At 46.3% G+C, this 13,181-nt stretch overlaps 1 protein-coding gene across 11 annotated transcripts in view; it reads right to left on the reverse strand.

The window, feature by feature from the left end:
• BCAS1 (brain enriched myelin associated protein 1) overlaps positions 1-12,896 on the reverse strand; it is a 118,740-nt gene extending 105,844 nt beyond the window's left edge. For all 11 annotated transcript variants that reach the window (XM_073607233.1, XM_073607232.1, XM_073607230.1 and 8 more), the window contains exon 1: positions 12,761-12,896. The gene's annotated coding sequence lies outside the window, so the exon portion shown is untranslated. The remainder of the gene's footprint in view (positions 1-12,760) is intronic.
• Positions 12,897-13,181: the final 285 nt, after the last annotated feature.

Here is a 13,181-nt window from a genome sequence, read left to right on the forward strand (position 1 = left end):
TTTTACAGAGCATGAGGAGTGGTTATCCCATATAAATGAACCAAAGGCAGAGTTTAACCGGCATCTGGTGAGTGGCCAATCCAGGTGGTGGTATTCTTGGCGCTAAAGTGGTGAAGGGGTCACGGAGAGTCACGGATATATATATAGTGCAGAGATCTTGGCAACCATTGCACATTGCACTTTGCACATGAATATGGACATTTTAGTTTGGTTATAAATGCAAAGAATTCGTTTACATATTTAGGTTATAATTTATGTAAAGTACACCCATATAGGGTGAGTAATTTAATTTAATTTATGTTGGTAGCTACTTGCATTAGGTTTAGATTTTATTACCCGGTTGTGTTGCGCATTAGTACCCCCCCTTAATAAATGTAAACTAAATACATACAAAAAAAAAAAAAAACATAAATAAAAAATAAATAAATTCAGTAAATACTCAGTAACAATAAATAAATGATTAACACTTTACTTACCCTTAAAAAATAAAATAATAATAAATAACTAAACACCCTAACCCCCCCCCACAAATATAGTATTATTATTATTATTATTATTATTATTATTATTATTAATAATAATAATAATAATAATAATGTATTTTTTTGTTCGAGTTTGGATGTTGTTATTTTATTTTTATTATTATTAATAATAATAATAATAATAATAAGAAGAAGAAGAAGAAGAAGAATGTATTTCATATTTTTTAAGGGTTGAAGGTAATTATTATTTATTAATGTATTATTACATATTATTCATTTATTTTACTTATTTTTGATGGTTTTTAGTTATTTGTGTATTTATTTTACATTTATTCCCTCATATATTATTACTATTTTATTTTTTTACTTTTCTTTCATTTGAGCAGAATGGCGCATTTCCATTCGTTTCTATGGGAATACAGGCGCGCCAAAATTGCCCATATCTGCCTGATTCGAGCGACAAAAAAAGCTGCAGAACTTGTTTGATCTTCAGGTGACATGTAGTGGAGATGAGATCCGTCTCCATAGAGAATAAAAGATTTTTTTCTCCTCCAGCGTTTTTGATCTTCGAGCAGATAATCGTTCGCTCGGTGTGATTGGGGCCTCGGGGGGCTGTAGAAGGGGTTTAGGTCGCTCTAATACTTTTGGCAGTCACATAAGGCTGTATTAATAAAATATTTTGGAAGAGTTATTTGTCCGGTGCAGCTGCATGTACATTGATTCTATGTGAATGTGGGAAAATCAAAGGTTATTCTTTGGCAGAGATGGAGCCTGAGGGGAGAGCGGTGTCACTTTCACTTTTACACAAACCAGCCGCAGCAATTTCCGGCCGTCTGTATGAAAAGACGCATTATACGGCCTTTTCCAAAACACAAAACCTTCCCAGTCACAGAAGGGTTAAAGGACCCCCATTGATGGAAATACTGGGGTGCAGCTGCTGACTTCTCCATTAGAAAATGCTAGCTGCCTGGCTGTCTCTCTTAGCACAGGTTTGCTCTACATTGCACCTGTTATCAGATATACAAACACAAGACCCACAGGCCAAATTGCAACCACCGGGCCATTTCATGTGGCCCTCGCACCTCTCCTGCACCCTCGTCTCTGCCCCACCTGGTCTCAGCAGTCGGCAGCAGAGGGGAGGACAGAACTCCTCCCCCAGATCCTGCGCTTCTCCATGCAACTGTGGAGAGAGGCTCGTCTCTGCCCCCCACCTGGTCTCAGCATTCAGCACACTCCAGTCCTCCTCTGGTCCTCCTCCAGACTCTGCATTTTCTGCTTGCCAGCTCTGTGCCAAGCAGTCGGCAGCAGAGAGGAGGACAGAACTCCTCCACCAGATCCTGTGCTTCGCCATGCGACTGCAGCACCCCCTCGTCTCCACCCCCACCTGGTCTCAGCAGACTCTGGTAGCTGACTCCAGCTCTACTCTGGTCCTCTTCCAGACTCTGCACTCTCTGCTTCCCAGCTCTTTGCCCAGCAGTCAGCAGCAGAGAGGAGGACATAACTCCTCCTCCAGATTCTGCGCTTCTCCATGCAACTGCAGCATCCCCTCATCTCTGCCTCCCCTGGTCTCAGCAGACTCTGGCAGCTGACTTCAGTCCTCCACTGGTCCTCCTCCAGAAACTGCACTGTTTCCCAGCTCTGCCCCCAGCTTCTTCCCAGCAGCAGCACGAGTTAAGGGGGGCACACTGTGGTGTAAGGGATGATGGGGGACTCTTGTCTTCTGATAGTGGGGGGGGGGGGGGCTCTTGACATCTCACGTAACAGATACAACCTGCCCTTTGAGGGAAACCATAATTCTGATGCGGCCCGAAATAGACCCACCAAGTAATGTGTCCTCCAGACAGGAAATGAGGAGGTCTCTCTATCTGACTTGCTGCAGCTTCTGATGAACATTGTGAGAAGCTCGCAGTGTGCGGTGAAATCAGAGGAAGCCGTTTCAGTCCAGAAGAGGAGCCGCTACAACTGTTCAAGACTGAAGGGGAGGTTGGATTTGAGGATCGCAGGAAATGAGAGAAGCCCCAACCTTTCATTAGAGAACCTTTTCTTCATCTCGGACACACCTCTGGGGCTCCATTGTTTCGGGAAGAATAACATTTCATATGACTGGAAGGATCCTCCGAAGCAGGAATTCCCCTCCCCCACCTCTGCTTTGTTATGGCACAAAGATGGCAGGACATGTTATATAGAAGTCTGAAATCTTTGCAAATTTATGAAAAAAAATAAAAATAAAATAATCCCACATACAAAAGTATCACAGGCTCCTCCCATGTACATAAGTATCACAGGCTCCTCCCATGTACATAAGTATTCACATCCTTTGCCATGACACTCACAATTGAGCTCAGGTACATCCCTGTTTCCACTGATCATCCTTGAGATGTTTCTACAACTTGATTGGAGTCCACCTGTGGTAAACTCAGCTGATTGGACATGATTTAGAAAGGTACACACCTGTCTATAGAAGGTCCCACAGGTATCAGTGCATGTCAGAGCACAAACCAAGCCATGAAGTCCATGGAATTGCCTGTAGACCTCCAAGACAGGATTGTATGGAGGCACAGATCTGGGGAAGGGTACAGAAACATTTCTGCAGCATTGAAGCCTCCATCATCCGTAAATGGAAGAAGTTTGGAACCACCAGGACTCTTCCTAGAGCGGGCCACCTGGCTAAACTGAGCGATCGGGTGAGAAGTCAAGGAGGTGACCAAGAACCCGATGGTCAAGGAGGTGACCAAGAACCCGATGGTCAAGGAGGTGACCAAGAACCCGATAGTCAAGGAGGTGACTAAGAAGAACCCAATAGTCAAGGAGGTGACCAAGAACCCGATTGTCAAGGAGGTGACCAAGAACCCGATGGTCAAGGAGGTGACCAAGAACCCGATGGTCAAGGAGGTGACCAAGAACCCGATAGTCAAGGAGGAGACTAAGAACCGATGGTCAAGGAGGTGACCAAGAACCCGATAGTCAAGGAAGTGACTAAGAAGAACCCAATAGTCAAGGAGGTGACCAAGAACCCGATAGTCACTCTGACAGAGACCCAGCTTTTCTCTGTGGAGAGAGGAGAACCTTCCAGCAGAACAACCATCTCTGCAGTACTTCACTAATCAGGCCTGTATGGTAGAGTCGCCAGAGGAAAGACAATCCTTAGTAATAGGCACATGACAGCCCGCCTGGAGTTTGCCAAAAGGCACCTGAAGGACTCTCAGACCATGTGAAACAAAATTCTCTGGTCTGATGAAACAAAGATTGAACTCTTTGGCCTGAATGGCAAGCGTCATGTCTGGAGGAAACCAGGCACTGCTCATCACCTAAAATCAAAAAGAAAAATACTGCGCTATCCCTTGATTTAGAAAAAATCAAGAATGTTTTAAGTGAAAAACTAAAAACCTAAAGTGCTGCTGCAGCCAGAAATGTGAGACATCCCCCACCTCAATAACTATACAAAACAAAAAGCTGCGCTGCTAGTACATGAACGTGATCATAGTGATTATAACCCACATTAAAAAAAAAAAAAAACAATCAACAAAATGAATTGGCACAAAAATAGCTGAGAAACTGGAATCTCACAAACAACAAATAAATTAGCACTCAAGAATGATTGAGAAACTGGAATCTCACAAATAAAACTGATATAGTAGGAGATGATAATTGAGTATTCAATATCCCGAAAAATTATAATAGGTCCATATAATCAGAAAAAAAGTGACGTCACCACCACACCACGCTGATCCCGGAATTAGACGGGTAGCAGCTGAGAGCCGGCCGGCGCATATTGATTTTATCACGATCTTTTTTCTGTACACAATGTAAGTGCAATTTTAAAATTTTTTTAATAAATACATTTTAACCGTATTACGCTATGGAGTATTTTCCTTTCATGTTTATCTGTGGATTTGGAGCGGTATCTTATTAAGTTGATCCCCTGGAGCGGTGACCTGTGAATTACATCCCAGCAGAGACCCAGTGGCTGGGGGATACAGCCACCTGCGTGCATGATCTCTGTGACAGGAGATCTATAGATTCGGTAAGGGGCTGATTGATCTGAGGTGGAGGATCTCCCTGTAACATCACTCTCCCTAGGGAGACCATCTTTGCATGCCTCACATTATTTGAAGAAAGGTGTTCTTTTCTCCCTTTACCAGCAAAATTTCTATACTCATAAGGACTCTCTTTTTTTCTGATTATATGGACCTATTATAATTTTTCGGGATATTGAATACTCAATTATCATCTCCTACTATATCAGTTTTATTTGTGAGATTCCAGTTTCTCAATCATTCTTGAGTGCTAATTTATTTGTTGTTTGTGAGATTCCAGTTTCTCAGCTATTTTTGTGCCAATTCATTTTGTTGATTGTTTTTTTTTTTTTTATGTGGGTTATAATCACTATGATCACGTTCATGTACTAGCAGCGCAGCTTTTTGTTTTGTACTGCTCATCACCTGGCCAAAACCATCCCTACAGTGAAGCATTATGGTGGCAGCATCATGCTGTGGGGATGTTTTTCAGCGGCAGGAACTGGGAGACTAGTCTGGATCGAGGGAAAGATGAATACAGCAATGTACAGAGACATCCTTGATGAAAATCTTCTCCAGAGCACTCGACCTCAGATTGGGGCGAAGGTTCATCTTCCAACAGGACAACGACCCTAAGCACACAGCCAAGATAACAAAGGAGTGGCTACGGGACAACTCTGTGAATGTCCTTTAGTGGCCCAGCCAGAGCCCAGACTTGAACCCGATTGAACATTTCTGGAGAGATCTGAAAATGGCTGTGCACCGACACTCCCCATCCAACCTGATGGAGCTTGAGAGGTCCTGCAAAGAAGAATGGGAGAAACTGCCCAAAAATCGGTGTGCCAAGCTTGTAGCATCATACTCAAAAAGACTTGAGGCTGTAATTGGTGCCAAAGGAGCTTCACCAAAGTACTGAGCAAAGCCTGTGATACTTATGTACATGGGAGGAGTCTGTGATACTTATGTACATGGGAGGAGTCTGTGATACTTATGTACGTGGGAGGAGTCTGTGATACTTATGTACATGGGAGGAGTCTGTGATACTTATGTACATGGGAGGAGCCTGTGATACTTATGTACATGGGAGGAGCCTGTGATACTTCTGTACATGGGAGGAGTCTGTGATACTTATGTACATGGGAGGAGTCTGTGATACTTGTGTACATGGGAGGAGCCTGTGATACTTATGTACATGGGAGGAGCCTGTGATACTTATGTACATGGGAGGAGTCTGTGATACTTATGTACATGGGAGGAGTCTGTGATACTTATGTACATGGGAGGAGTCTGTGATACTTATGTACATGGGAGGAGTCTGTGATACTTATGTACATGGGAGGAGCCTGTGATACTTATGTACATGGGAGGAGCCTGTGATACTTATGTACATGGGAGGAGCCTTTGATACTTAAGTACATGGGATTTGTTACGTTTTATATTTTTTATAAATTTGCAAAGATTTCAAACAAACGTCTTTCACGCTGTCATTATGGGGGATTGTTTGTAGGATTTGGAGGAAAATAATGAATTTAATCCATTTTGGCTGTAACATAACAAAATGTGGAAAAAGTGAAGCGCTGTGAATACTTTCCGGATGCACTGTATATAAAAGCCGGAGGATGAGCTTTGGCTGCACACTGTGTAATGTCATGTGACCACATAGTGATCCCTGCATCCTGTCCTTCCAAAAATCCTATCTACCGGCTTCAGCACTTTCTGCATTAGTGACCTACAAGAGTTTCTATGTGCATTAACCCAGATCAACCAATCAGAATTCACTCAGATACAAAATGCATTCTGATTGGATGCCTTTGGTTATCATATGTGTAAAAAAGTTGGGCGGGTAACCGGAAGCATCAAAAGTCAGACATGTTTCAAAAATGTTTAGGGTAATAGTCAATGAAACGGCATCTGATCGATTATTTAGGCCACGGGTGCTCAACCTCCAGCTGTTGCAAGTCCCATGAGGCATTGCAAGGCCTACAGTTACAAGCCTGATTTCCAAACGCAAAGGAGTGATGGGGCTCGTAGTTCAGCAACAGCTAATGGGCCACAGGTTGGGCACTCATGACTTAGGACCAGGGATATCCAAACTTTCTAAACAAAGGACCAGTTTACTGTCTTTCAGACTTTAAGGGGGCTGAACTAGGGCCAATGGGATTAGAAAATGTCCCGGCATGCAGTGGGAGGACTAGTGTCCCATTGGTGTCAATGGAAGGAATTGTGCCCCATTGTTGGTGTCAATAGAAGAAACTGTGCCCTTTTGATGGTGTTAATGGAAGGAATAGTGTCCCATTGTTGGTATCAGCGACAGGAATTATGCCCCCTTGTTGGTGCCAGTGGATGGAATAGTGCCCCAAGGGCCAGATAAAGGCAACAAAGGGCCGCAGTTTGGAGACCCCAGTATCTTAGACCACTGCAAAATGGCAGTTGATGGAGAATGTTAAAGGGCTGCTGTTTGGTGAAGGTCCTACCATCTTTGTGAAATTTCCGAACACCTTCAGGATTCTGGGTGCCAACGTCAAAGTCTGTTCGGGTGAAGGAACTGACTCTTGTCCCATCGTTGGTGTGAATGGAAGGAATTGTGCCCCATTGCTGGTGTCAATGGAAGGAACTGTGCCCTTTTGATGATGTCAATGAGAGGAAGAGTGACCCATTTTTTGTGTCAGCAACAGGAACTATGCCCTGTTGTTGGTGTCAGTGGATGGAATAGTGCTCCAAGGGCAGGATAAAGGCAAGCAAAGGGCCACAGTTTGGAGACCCGGTATCTTAGGCAGTTAATAACCATTGCTTTGCACCTCTACATCCTCCAACTGCTGAAAAGTGGCAGTTGATGGAGAATGTTAGAGGGCTGCTCTTTGTTGAAGGTCCTTCCATCTTTGTGAAATTACCAAACACCTTCAAGATTCTGGGTGCCAACGTCAAAGTTTGTTCAGGTGAAGGAACTGACTCTTGTCCCATCGTTGGTGTCAATGGAAGAAATTGCGCCCCATTGTTGGTGTCAATGGAAGGAATTGTGCCCTATCATTGGTGTCAATGGAAGGATTTGTTCCCCATTGTTGGTGTCAATGGAAGGAATTGTGCCCTATCATTGGTGTCAATGGAAGGATTTGTTCCCCATTGTTGGTGTCAATGGAAGGAATTGTGCCCCATTGTTGGTGTCAATGAGAGGAATAGTGCACCATTGTTGGAGTCAATGGAAGGAATTGTGCCCCATTCTTGGTGTCAATGGAAGGAACTGTGCCCTTTTGATGGTGTCAATGAGAGGAAGAGTGACCCATTTTTGGTGTCAGCAACAGGAATTATGCCCCGTTGTTGGTGTCAGTGGACGGAATAGTGCTCCAAGGGCAGGATAAAGGCAAGCAAAGGGCCGCAGTTTGGAGACCCAGGACTTAGGCAGTTAATAACCATTGCTTTGCACCTCTACATCCCCCAACTGATGCAAAGTGGCAGTTGAGGGAGGATGTTAGAGGGCTGCTGTTTGGTGAAGGTCCTTCCATCTTTTGTGAAATTCCCGAACACCTTCAAGATTCTGGGTGCCAACGTCAAAGTCTGTTCGGGTGAAGGAACTGACTCTTGATGGCAATAGCAGATGTTATCTGGTCTCCATGTACTGCAGTGCTGAGCAGTGACTGGCTCAGGACAAACATACGCCCTCTATGTCAACTGCATCTAGCAAATGATCAGGCATCTGTCTGAAAACAACATCAGCCGATACACCTGGTAGACAACCAGATTCCTAGACGCCTTAGATGGGTGTGACTCAGGCTGCAAGGGGCCTCCACCCTTAACTGTAACATACAGTATCTCACAAAAGTGAGTACACCCCTCAGTCAGTGACACATTTTTGTAAATATTTTATTCTATCTTCTCATGTGACAACACTGAAGAAATGTCACTTTGCTACAATGTAAAGTAGTGAGTGTACAGCTTGTATAACAGTGTAAATTTCCTGTCCCCCTCAAAATAACTCAACACACAGCCATAAATAGCTTAACCACTGGCAACAAAAGTCAGTACACCCCTAAGTGAAAATGTCCAAATTGGGACCCAATTAGCCATTTTCCCTCCCCGGTATCATGTGACTCGTTAGTGTTACAAGGTCTCAGGTGTGAATGGGGAGCAGGTGTGTTAAATTTGGTGTTATCGCTCTCACTCTCTCATACTGGTCACTGGAAGTTCAACATGGCACTTCATGGCAAAGAACTCTCTGAGGATCTGATAAAAAGAATTTTTGCTCTACATAAACCTCCATGACCTAGGCTATAAGAAGATTGCCAAGACCCTGAAACTGAGCTGCAGCACGGTGGCCAAGACCATACAGCGGTATAACAGGACAGGTTCCACTCAGAACAGGCCTCGCCATGGTCCACCAAAGAAGTTGAGGTCACGTGATCAGCGTCATATCCAGAGGTTGTCTTTGGGAGCCTGTCAGTGCTCAGACCATACGCCGCACACTGCATCAAATTGGTCTGCATGGCTGTCGTCCCAGAAGAAAGCCTCTTCTAAAGATGATGCACAAGAAAGTCTGCAAACAGTTTGCGGAAGACAAGCAGACTAAGGACATGGATTACTGGAACCATGTCCTGTGGTCTGATGAGACCAAGATAAACTTATTTGGTTCAGATGGTGACAAGCGTGTGTGGCGACAACCAGGTGAGGAGGACAAAGACAAGTGTGTCTTGCCTACAGTCAAGCATGGTGGTGGGAGTGTCATGGTCTGGGGCTGCATGAGTGCTGCCGGTACTGGGGGGCTACAGATCATTGAGGGAACCATGAATGCCAACATGTACTGTGACATACTGAAGCAGAGCATGATCCCCTCCCTTCAGAGACTGGGCCGCAGGGCAGTATTCCAACATGATAACGACCCCAAACACACCTCCAAGACGACCACTGCCTTGCTAAAGAAGCTGAGGGTAAAGTTGATGGACTGGCCAAGCCTGTCTCCAGACCTAAACCCTATTGATCATCTGTGGGACATCCTCAAACGGAAGGTGGAGGAGCGCAAGGTCTCTAACATTCACCAGCTCCGTGATGTGGTCATGGAGGAGTAGAAAAGGACTCCAGTGGTGACCTGTGAAGCTCTGGTGACCTCCATGCCCAAGAGGTTTAAGGCAGTGCTGGAAAATAATGGTGGCCACACAAAATATTGGCACTTTGGGCCCAATTTGGACATTTTCACTTAGGGGTGTACTGACTTTTGTTGCCAGCGGTTTAGACATTAATGGCTGTGTGTTGAGTTATTTTGAGGGGACAGCAAATTTACACTGTTATACAAGCTGTACACTCACTACTTTACATTGTAGACAAGTGTCATTTCTTCAGTGTTGTCACATGAAAGAATGTGAGGGGGTTACGCCCTTTTGTGAGATAAATTACGTAGAAATGTCCTCTCCTCCATCTTCCCTCGGCTTTTGGTAGGAGAGGGTCCATGTCTGCCAAAAACCATCCTTAAAGGGAATGGGACCTATCACCGATGACCTGTTGTTAAACCTTGTTGGGTGTCATCCTCATTCTAAAACCCCATACACACTATTAGATTTTCTGCAGATTTGTGCCTTCAAATTTACCAAAACCATATAATATGAGGTCAAAGATTAAGAATTTAAATTTGTATGCAATCAGTCAGGGCCTCGCACTACATGGTTTTGGTAAATCTGAAGACAAAAATCTGCAGACAATCTAATAGTGTCTATGGGGTGGAAACCCGTGAGACGGCGATGACCCTCTATGTCCTCTCCGCAGGGTGAAGCTCCGCCCATTACCACAATGTTTGCTCGCAGCGATGAAAACTTAATGGCTGAGTAGTAACAGATGGGACAACCATATAGTAATATACATCATCTGTATATATTGTGCAGGACCTGGAAGGAGGGTTTCCTGTCCATCTTCTGAGGATTTACCGCAGAGATCTCAATAATAGAGTCCCTGAGAGACTGAGGAGTGTCAGGATGTCTCTCCGGGAACCACTGAAATATCAGTTCATGGTGGACTGGCCATTAGCCCATGATAAGAACTCTCCTCCCCTCAGAAAAGTGAACTTGGTAACATCAGGAAGAAGGACAGGGATAGAGGGACAGTGGCAAAGGGAAGACGGTCAGGAATGGAGGGACAGTGACAGAGGGAACAAGGACAGGGATAAAGGGACAGCGGCAGAGAGAAGAAGGACAGGGATAGAGGGGCAGAGATGGAAGGGGGAAGGTTAGGGACCGTGGAGGATGGAAGAGGGGCAGAAAAAGGGAGACAATAGTGGCCATAAGAATAACAGAGGGACAATGGTGGAGAGAAAAAGGACAGGGCAGGGACAGCAGTGGAGGAAGGGACATCGACAGAGGGACAGTGAGGGAGGGAAGATAAATAGTAGAGGAGGAAAAAAAGACAGTGTATAGTGACAGAGGAAAGGAGGAGAGGGCTAGAGAGAAGAAGGGGAGGTACAGGGAGGAGGAGGAGAGGGATAGGAAGAAGGGGGAGAGGGATAGGAAGAAGGGGGAGAGGGATAGGGAGAAGGAGAGGGATAGGGAGGAGGAAGAGAGGGACAGGGAGGAGGAGGAGGAGGAGGAGAGGGATAGGTAGAAGGAAAGGAATAGGGAGGAGGAGGAGAGGGATAGTGAGAAGGAGAAGAGGGACAGGGAGGAGGAGGAGAGGGATAGGGAGAAGGAAGAGAGGGATAGGGAGAAGGAAGAGAGGGATAGGGAGAAGGAAGAGAGGGACAGGGAGAAGGAGGGGAGGGATAGGAAGGAGGAGAGGGATAAGGAGAAGGAGGAGAGGGATAGGGAGGAGGAGGAGAGGGATACGGAGAAGGAGAGGGATAAAGAGAAGGAGGAGAGGGATAGGGAGGAGGAGGAGAGGGACAGGGAGGAGGAGGAGAGGGATAGGGAGAAGGAAGAGATGGATAGGGAGGAGGATGAGAGGGACAGGGAGAAGGAGGAGAGGGATAGGGAGGAGGAGGAGAGGGACAGGGAGAAGGAGGAGAGGGACAGGGAGAAGGAGCAGAGGGACAGGGAGGAGGAGGAGAGGGATAGGGAGGAGGAGGAGAGGGACATGAAGAAGGAGGAGAGGGACAGGGAGAAGGAGGAGAGGGACAGGGAGAAGGAGGAGAGGGATAGGGAGATGGGGGAGAGGGATAGGGAGGAGGAGGAGAGGGATAGGAAGAAGGAGGAGAGGGATAGGGAGAAGGGGGAGAGGGATAGGGAGAAGGGGGAGAGGGATAGGGAGAAGGAGGAGAGGGACAGGGAGAAGGAGGAGAGGGATAGGGAGAAGAAAGAGAGGGATAATAAGAAGGAGAAGTGGGACAGGGAGAAGGATGAGAGGGATAGGGAGAAGGAGGAGTGGGATAGGGAGGAGGAGGAGGAGAGGAATAGGGAGAAGGAGGAGAGGGATAGGGAGAAGGAGAGGGACAGGGAGAAGAAGGAGAGGGACAGGGAGAAGGAAGAGAGGGATAGGGAGAAAGAAGGAGAGGGATAGGGAGAAGGAGGAGAGGGAGAAGGAAGAGAGGGATAGAGGGACAGTGGTGGAGGGGAGATGAATAGTGGTGGAGGGAGAGGGGGACAGTGGTGGAGGGAAGATGAATAGTGGTGGAGGGATAGAGGGACAGTGGTGGAGGGGAGATGAATAGTGTTGGAGGGATAGAGGGATAGCGGTGGAGGGAAGATGAATAGTGGTGGAGGGATAGAGGGACAGTGGTGGAGGGGAGATGAATAGTGTTGGAGGGATAGAGGGATAGCGGTGGAGGGAAGATGAATAGTGGTGGAGGGATAGAGGGACAGTGGTGGAGGGGAGATGAATAGTGTTGGAGGGATAGAGGGATAGCGGTGGAGGAAAGATGAATAGTGGTGGAGGGATAGAGGGACAGTGGTGGAGGGGAGATGAATAGTGTTGGAGGGATAGAGGGATAGCGGTGGAGGGAAGATGAATAGTGGTGGAGGGATAGAGGGATAGCGGTGGAGGGAAGATGAATAGTGGTGGAGGGATAGAGGGACAGTGGTGGAGGGGAGATGAATAGTGGTGGAGGGATAGAGGGATAGCGGTGGAGGGAAGATGAATAGTGGTGGAGGGATAGAGGGACAGTGGTGGAGGGGAGATGAATAGTGGTGGAGGGATAGAGGGATAGCGGTGGAGGGAAGATGAATAGTGGTGGAGGGATAGAGGGACAGTGGTGGAGGGGAGATGAATAGTGGTGGAGGGATAGAGGGATAGCGGTGGAGGGAAGATGAATAGTGGTGGAGGGATAGAGGGACAGGCACAGAGCCATGTACTTACCCTCTATACTCCTTAGGCTCCTTTCTGCAGATGTTCAGTCCTGGACTGGCTGTATCACCTCTACCTGCAGTCACGTTGCAGGTGGAGTGCCTGTCGCACAATCGGGGTGGAGCACTCGGTGACAATGTATTTGTTTTGTTACAGGCTCGGCATGCTCACTCACACTTATAAACACAGTACAAGCCCATCCTGTACACACCTGACATTATATCCTTTTGCCGTTCTTCATGTCGTATTTCATGTCACTCTCCTGCTGTGGTGGAACTACAAGTCCCAGAATGGATGAGGGATGAGGGAGCACTGTATTGTAAGGTGCTGCAGCAACTGGAGAGTGGCAGGTGGACTGGGAGAGAAGCTGCATTAAAATGAATCTGATATTCAGCCATAAAGTAACAAGTACTTTTAAAGTTCATCAGTCCAT

The sequence above is a fragment of the Aquarana catesbeiana genome, linkage group LG12, assembly GCF_042186555.1.
Source record: "Aquarana catesbeiana isolate 2022-GZ linkage group LG12, ASM4218655v1, whole genome shotgun sequence".
Classification (NCBI taxonomy): domain Eukaryota; kingdom Metazoa; phylum Chordata; class Amphibia; order Anura; family Ranidae; genus Aquarana; species Aquarana catesbeiana.